The sequence below is a fragment of the Buceros rhinoceros genome, unplaced genomic scaffold, assembly GCF_000710305.1.
Source record: "Buceros rhinoceros silvestris isolate BGI_N320 unplaced genomic scaffold, ASM71030v1 scaffold10193, whole genome shotgun sequence".
NCBI lineage: Eukaryota > Metazoa > Chordata > Aves > Bucerotiformes > Bucerotidae > Buceros > Buceros rhinoceros.
The window spans coordinates 19399-27119 of NW_010404199.1; the positions used below are offsets into that span (position 1 = coordinate 19399).

Genomic DNA, 7721 nt, shown 5'->3' on the forward strand with positions numbered 1-7721 from the left:
GACAAGGCTGTGCGGAGCACTGGGCCGGCTGGTTGTGCCATACGCAGCCTGATGCCGCTGCAGGAGGAATCCTCATGCCAGGCTCCAGCAATTCTCCTTTGAAGAGCCTCTGTTATTGAAACACAACAGCAAGAATAAACACCCCTCCAAAAAAAAATGGCCTGAAGAAAAATGACAGGTAGTTGGCGAGATCTGGGCGTTGAGCTGCAGGCAGCTGGTGCTGGCAGGGAAGTAGAGAGACGTGAGCTTCCCCGGAGAACAGCAAACTTACCCCAGAGACCAGCAGAAGGACATGGACGGGGCGGGGCAGGGGGAGTCTGAGGGAAGAGGGGAAGGCTGGAGCAGCCCCCAGCTATCACAGAGGTCTGCAGAGATCAGCCTGTCTCTTTGGAAAACCTTTAAAAACTCCAACCCAGCATAAAAGGCCAGACTGAGGCCCCCGTGACACAGAGAACCAGAGGCTGGGCACAGACAAGACCCTCTTTTTAACACCCCTTACCCTCTGGTCAGCAGGGACATCCTACTGCCACAAGGAACGTGGGGTTTTCCAGGGCCAGTCCCCCGGATGGTTTCCTCACATGGGCACCTCTCTGCTAAGAACAGATCAGAGCAAAAACATCGGTGAGACAGCAAATGACTTTTAGTTGCTACCAGCTGGATCTGAACTACTGACCTAGAGACAAATGGCTCCGTGTCCTAATCCCCTCCAGCCATCTATTCCCCCTATCACATCATCCTGTTGACAGAAGACACATTAAGCACTGCCAGAAGGTGACTGTGAAAAAAAATGAAAGGCTTTTTCCTTTTTATGGCACCCTCTGTAGCGGCGCAGCTAGTCAAATATTTGCCTGGCTCCTTACAATCCATTATAACCCATTTTTTAGGACACTCGCTTTGAAACTGTATTCCCGTTGCCCGGGGGGAAGCTCCACTTGCATTGCACCAGCAGATCCTCCTGCTAAAGACAAACTCCACCAGAAAACTTGTTTCGGTGTCCGTCTCCTGAGGGGCAGAGTGGCACGGGGCAGGGGATGGACCACTGGGTGCCAGGGGCAAGCGGGGGGAAATGCAATGTCTGCAGAGGGATGGGGCACGTCCCTTTCCTTCTGTAGCCTGTCCTCCCTCAGCAAGGGTCTCGTGCTGCCCAGATGAAAACAGTCCAGTGTAAAAGGCTGTGCTACAATTTCCAACAACCTTCCTCTGCTGTGTTCACAGGGGCTGATGAGTTCTTCGCCGTTGATTTCAGTGAAGGCACGATTCTCTCTGAAGGGAAAAGACGCCGGAGCTTTGGGTCGCTTTGCGCCGTGAGAGTGAACACTACTGTTAACTTCCATTATGGCTCTAATAAACTCTGTAATGACTTTGCTGCCTTCAGAAATGAGGGAATGCAAACTCAGGAAGAAACCCAGCCCCTTCCCCCCTCTCCTGCCACATTCCCAGTGTTTGTGGAGTCTGATTTTACTCGGGGTGGGGGCAGAGGTTTTAATGACTTACTCTCATGGTCTGCCTTGTTATTTAAGACGACAGAATTGCAAATCTTACCGCTACAAAATCTGCTAAGCTACTGGGAGCTGCTCACGGAACGGGATCCCGCTGTGCTGCTTGAGAAGCCACTTTGCCCCACTGCTCCTCCCTCCGGATCCAGTTACGGGTTTGGCCTAACGCTGCATCCCCCAGGCCACTCGCCACGATGGTTCCGTTTAATTTAAGGAAGGCTACAAATCGGTCGGCAGGTACTGAGGGAGCCAGCTGTTCAAACCAACACAGAACACACGTGTGAGCCGCTGGAAGGTGTCTCCTAGTCCTTCCACACCGGCCCTCTAGCCTCTGAGTCAGTTTTCTGAGGATGTCTGAATCTTCCTCAAAGTGATGTCACCTTTCAGATGACGTAACGTGTGGCCAGTAACAGACCTGAGAAGATGCATTCCCCCATTCTAAAACTTCGGTGTAATCAGAAACTCAAGGGAAGGAAAGGACAGCAGACAGGAAGGTTGTCATGGATATAACAGTTTGAAAATCACCAAATCGTTCTTCCCTTCAGGTTTCAGCTGCAAAAACCCAAAACTGTATTTTTTTTCTAGTAAAAATCTGAAAAAATCCTCTCATGATAATGTTATCATTGTGATATATATCAAAACTGGTTAGTTCCTTCACTTTCCATCATAATCCCTCACAGCAGTTCGGAAATCAAAATATTTTGGTTATCTGAGCCTATGGGCTACTTAGGAATCAGTTTACAGGAGCAGGATTTTACCGTTGTCCCAAGAAACGCTCCTTGTTCATAAGCCAAGCCAGTTTGATCGCTTACCGCCACCAAACACGGGGTGGACACTGTGCATAAAATATCGAAAGCTCAGCAGACTGCTCTTAGGAAAAAAAAATCAATCGCTTTTGCCATGAAACCTGAAGCGGTTTTTTGGCCCAACAGTCCCAATCTGAACGGTGTTGGTTTGCTTTGACCAAGTGGATGGGTTACGAGTTACTCTTCCTGCTGGGTGACCTTGGGCGAAGGTTTGGAGGCTGTTAATGTTCAGAGCCTGCTTTCTCTGAACAGTTTCTCAGAGACAACGGGGTGAAGGCTCAGCTCCCCGCCTCTGCGTGCGACAACGTGCCTCTGCGTTCACACGGGTGAGAGTCACGGACAACCCCAGACACCCTGACGAGCTGTCTGGGGTGGTGCAGAGGCCGAGATGACAAGAGCTTCCCTCGGGAGCTGGTGTCCCTGTGTTTGCTCTAAGCCTGGCAGTCCAGCTCCAGACACAGCCTACGCCAATCCTCCCGGATCTCTGCTTCCAGACTCGGTAACTACAAGACACCGAAGTTTATAAAAGGATGTTTGGGCACACCAGGCTCGAGCCAGCACAACTACGCCTTCCTACATCGCAGTCGAGCTTCCCACTGCAGGGCAGATACAGCAGACACTTCACAAAGACTCTATTTATATTCTGCTCTACTGGTAAATTCATCCGTTGGACCACTCATGCAAAATGGATAATGCAAATGAAACTGCCACATTTGAAATTAAGATTGTTTTCGTACTCCAGTGAACATCAGTGCATTAGATTGTTTTTCTTCTTCTTTTTTTTTCCTTTAGTTTGTTTGCCCAGCTCTAGTCCCCAAAGCGCTTGTTTTGGAGCTGGGGGAGGGCGTCAGAGCAGTCCGCCGCTGCGCTGGAATGGCGCAGGCACTGCACCCCAGTGGCTCTCGAACCCGCGGACTCCTGCCCGGCATTGGTCTGGGATGGATGAGTGGCTGGCTCTTCCGCAGCACTGCAGCCGGGGAGAAGGCTGCTCTCTCCTCACTGCAGGGTGAGTGATAAATCCATGCAGAGCATGGACAATTGCAGGGGAAGAAGCAGAGAGGCTCTCCGTGAGCTCAGGAACTGACCACTTATGCCTGCATGCACTCAGAGGTACCCGAACGCCCAGATGTAACCTTCACCTTGGAGGCACATCAGTAGATGAATAGCTCTGTGTATGCCGGATCCCCGCTCCAGTGGAGCAGCGTGCCCGACTCACAAGTCTTTTTTAGGGTCGTATGTGAAGAGCCTAAGAGAGAAGAGATGTAGAGCGGGATGCTGTGGGGGAGCAAAGGAGACCAGAAGTCTCCAGCAACCCCCTCTTCCTGCAGCCCTCCTCCCCCTTTACCTCTGCACCGCCACCTGCCCCTTGCATACACCCGGAGCAAGTCCAGCCCAGCACCGCTCCCGGAGTTAACGCTTCCAGATCACCACTGCTGAGGAAAGATTAACATGAACTCTTGGAGAGAGTCATGTCTGCAGGCACTTCAGAGGGAGAGGAAGGAGGAACTGCCAGCCTGGTCGCAGGGAGCGCAGCCGCTTACTCCCACGCAAAGATGAAGCAGCGCTTCTCTTCCCTGTCTCCTTGGTGCTTTGCAGCTTGCGCTGCACCAGTGACAAGGGATGGCCCCTTCTCCCTGCTCCCCTCCCCCGTTCGGGAAGGTGGAAAACCTCCCAGTATCACACTCTCTCCAGGAAACTGCTGCTTGGGTCGAGCCCTCGTTTGAAAAATAGCCTATCCTGTTTGCTCTGCTGGGCTCTGCAATGCCTAACAGAGTCTGCATTGCAGTCTCAAACTACAGTCCAGCACCAGCTGTCCCTTCCACTCGCAGCACTGCAGCTCTCCAGCGAGGCTGCTCTTCAGGGGGCCCAGAGAGCGCCTGGCTGTGCTGTCCCCCTGCACCCACCGCAGCCAGCCAAAGGGCAAACGACACACCGGTTTGTGTTATGAGGCTGAGCCTAGAAATGTCTGCGCAGTGAGTCTGGATGAGAAGCAGGGCAGAGCAGGGGTGTTAATTTCCTTTCGTTCCAATATTTTCAAAAATAAATTCAGTACAATCAACAGCAAATATACCTAAATCCTCGTCAGGAACCTTATGGGAAGGAAGTCAAGGAACAGAGATGAGCAGGCGGGGAGCTCTGCACTGCTGCGGCTGCATGTAAATCTCTGCGAAGGAGGTACTTCAACAACAGCCTGAGCCACAAATCGCCTCTCCCCAGCGTTCTCGGCTTAGAGGACAGGGAAGCAATGCAACCAAGGGACGAGACAACAGACCTGGAGACATTTCAGTGCTCTGCTCAGGCTCCGACTTACTGAGTCACACTGGGAAGGACACGCTTGCTTTATTTATCTCTCTGTGCACTTCCTGCCTGCCTGTGCTAGGAAACACATCACCCCAGTCACGAATTCTTCGGGGCTGCAGCTGTCTCTCCCTCTACATCTGTACAGCACCATGCACACTGTCACCTCAAGCTTCAGCAAGGCATTATGCTCTGCTGTAAGTGAAGCATTCACAGATTAGAACACCATGAAGTCTGAAATCTGTAAAACATGCACCAGTGCTCTCCCTCGGAGCCTCTGATGGTGGGAGGAGGAAATTGTTCAGCTCCATCATGAATTAGTGTTCTGACAGCATGGTGCAATCCAGCCATGACTTGCACGGCTGCTTTCCCTTCACGTTCCTGGGAGCACACCCTGCATCAGAGCAGGCTCTGCATCAGGCTCTGCTCCAAACAGAAGAGAGCGTATGGGGAGCAAAATGAAATTGCCTTGACCAGCTCCTGACATGGAGAAAGCTGCAGGGAGCTTTCTCTCTGCTTCGGGGAGCATGGGGACAGGAAAGAACTGATTTTCAAGCTACTTGTAAGGTTGTGGCTACACTCACGCCTAACAACTCACCCTGCATATTGCAACTGCCCTGGGAACAGCAGAGGGTCCAGGGGTAATGGGGGTCTTGCTTTTCACCAGACTTTTACGTCTGTAAACAGACTCTATTTGTCTGCAGATCGCTCTTCTTTCCTCTTCCACTTAACACAGTGTCAGAGAATCTAGAAAGCAAGACGGTTATAAATACATCACCCAGCCATTTAGCCAAGAGATAAGCATGTAAAAGGAGTTGCTGCTTGGTTAAACAAATGCCACGGGTTCTGTAATCCAGCTGTCCCTAGATCCGAGCAGCCGCTGAGCTGTTTCTGGACCTTTTGGGGCTCTGCAGGGACAAGACCCCACTCCCTGTCTAACTGCTCCACTCACCAGCAGCTCTACAACTACCCACTCCCTGCGTGGGGTCCACCTGTACATAACCTCCTCCCAGCCCACACATCATCTCCGCAGGTTACATATATTATGACTGTGAAGCAGAGAGCACCATCTCAAGCCACCAAGTGACAATATGCTGAAGGTCCTCCCGGGAACCTGCTGAAAGCAAAGTGTTAGACTCAAGACACAGTTCTCCAGCATTCACCCTGGGATAAAGCAGGAGAACGGGCATTCAAACCAAGCGCTTCGCTTCTGTGTAATACCAGCAGAAGCGGAGAAAAGAGTTAGGATGCAAGTGCCTCTGCTCACCTCCTCCCACTGATGAATGTAGCGGATGAGCCGGGAGAGCCGCAGCAGCCGCAGGAGGCTGAGGATCTTAGTGAAGCGCACGATGCGCAGGGCCCGGGCCGTCTTGTACACCTCAGAATCGATGCGGGTTTCCACGATCAGGAAAATATAGTCCACAGGGATGGAGGAGATAAAATCCACCACAAACCAGCTCTTCAGGTACTTCATCTTGATCCTCTGTGGGTCTAGGATGATCTCCGTGTTGTCCTCCACCACAATGCCTGTTCGGAAGTTGAGGACAAGGTCGATGAGGAAGAACGTGTCTGAAACCACATTGAAGACAATCCATGGGGTAGTGTTTTCGTCCTTGAAGAAAGTGATGCCCACAGGGATGATGATCAGGTTCCCTACCATCAGGAGCAGCATGGTCAAATCCCAGTAAAACCTGGACAGCAAGACAGAGACACGGGAGATCAGCTATAGAGTAGGAGATCAAGGAGCCGGGCAGCAGGGGAACTGGCTACACGACTGGACATGGAAACTTCGACTGGGATTTGAGGGCCACCCACGAAGAGACTGCGGTACCTACGGCGACTGCTAGGTAAAGAGAGTAGAACGAGTATTTGGAGGCCTCCAAGTTCATTGGGGGTTAAAATCATCAGGCCTGCTCCTACTGCATGGTCTCTCTTTAGAAGCAGGTGGCACTGGTAGCACTGGGATCCAGATGGAACTGGAGACTCTGCTGTGATCTAGTGTTAGATCTTTAGGTCTCTCGCTGAGCCAAGCTTACGCTGAGCCTGGACTTCAGGAGTTTAGTCCACCCTCTACGGACTCCTGCTGCATACAGAAACGGTTGATAAAGCTCAGAGCCACACGCCTGGAGATAGCTGTTTCATTGCTAAAGGACACCATGACAACATTTAACTACTGCTCCAGGAAGCACCGTCTCCGAGAAGCTTATCTTCGCTTCAGCGGCAGGTCAGTATTACCCAGCGGGCCTTACCACAATGGTCGTTCTGGGTTTTGAAGGCACACGCAGTCTGAACACAGCTCCTCATCTATTTGTTTGGGATTTTTTAAAAGATTTTCCCCGGGTATCAGCATAAAAGATACACCATCACACATCGCTGCCACAACTCACCCAGACTGAGGCCTCAGAATTTTTCTGGATCTCACAATTTTGCCGAGGAGTCTCACAAAAGAGCCTCACTGCCCGGCACGGTGGTCCAGTCCCCTCCAAAGGTCTCACAGGCAGAGGAGCCAACGCGCCGTGGTTTCGCGCTGCCAAGGTGTCATCGGCTCTACACCGTACGCTGCGGGGCGGCTACTATCTCGTTGGGAGGTATCATAAATAACCTGAATGAAGATGCACGTGTCACAGCAAACGAGTGACGCGCACAGAGCAAACCAGGGGCGCTTCCACCTGAAGAAGACCTTCAGAAAGCTGCAGTTGCTCTTCCAACTGCTCACACAAATTAAGGTGGTGTTTCTGTTGTTATTAACCTATCGAGTACCAAATAAGCCTCACTTCCTAGACCGTAAAAAAGGTGACAGCACACAAGGGTGAGAACCGAGAACCGAGTGAGAACCTTTAAAGCGACCATCTCATAGCAGCAAAGCCAACAGTGCCTCTGGATTTCCAGCGATGTAACGAAGGAAACTGCTGGGTTTGCTGAAGGACACGCACACGCTGCTGCTCGGCCTGACCGATCACGGTCAAAATCACTGAAATGTTTTAGGAGAAGTAGATTTGCCTTAAAGATCCTCAAAACCTAGCTTTGGTAAGAGCTGTTCAGCTTAAGCCTGAGTCTTGGACCAGACTGAGCTGCTGCAGAACAGTGTCACTACAGTGAGGCGGCTGCACTGATTTGTTAA

General features: G+C 51.5%; 1 pseudogene; it reads right to left on the reverse strand.

Moving 5' to 3' along the window:
• Nucleotides 1–5867: 5867 nt before the first annotated feature.
• LOC104490940 lies at nt 5868–6291 on the reverse strand (annotated as a pseudogene).
• Nucleotides 6292–7721: the final 1430 nt, after the last annotated feature.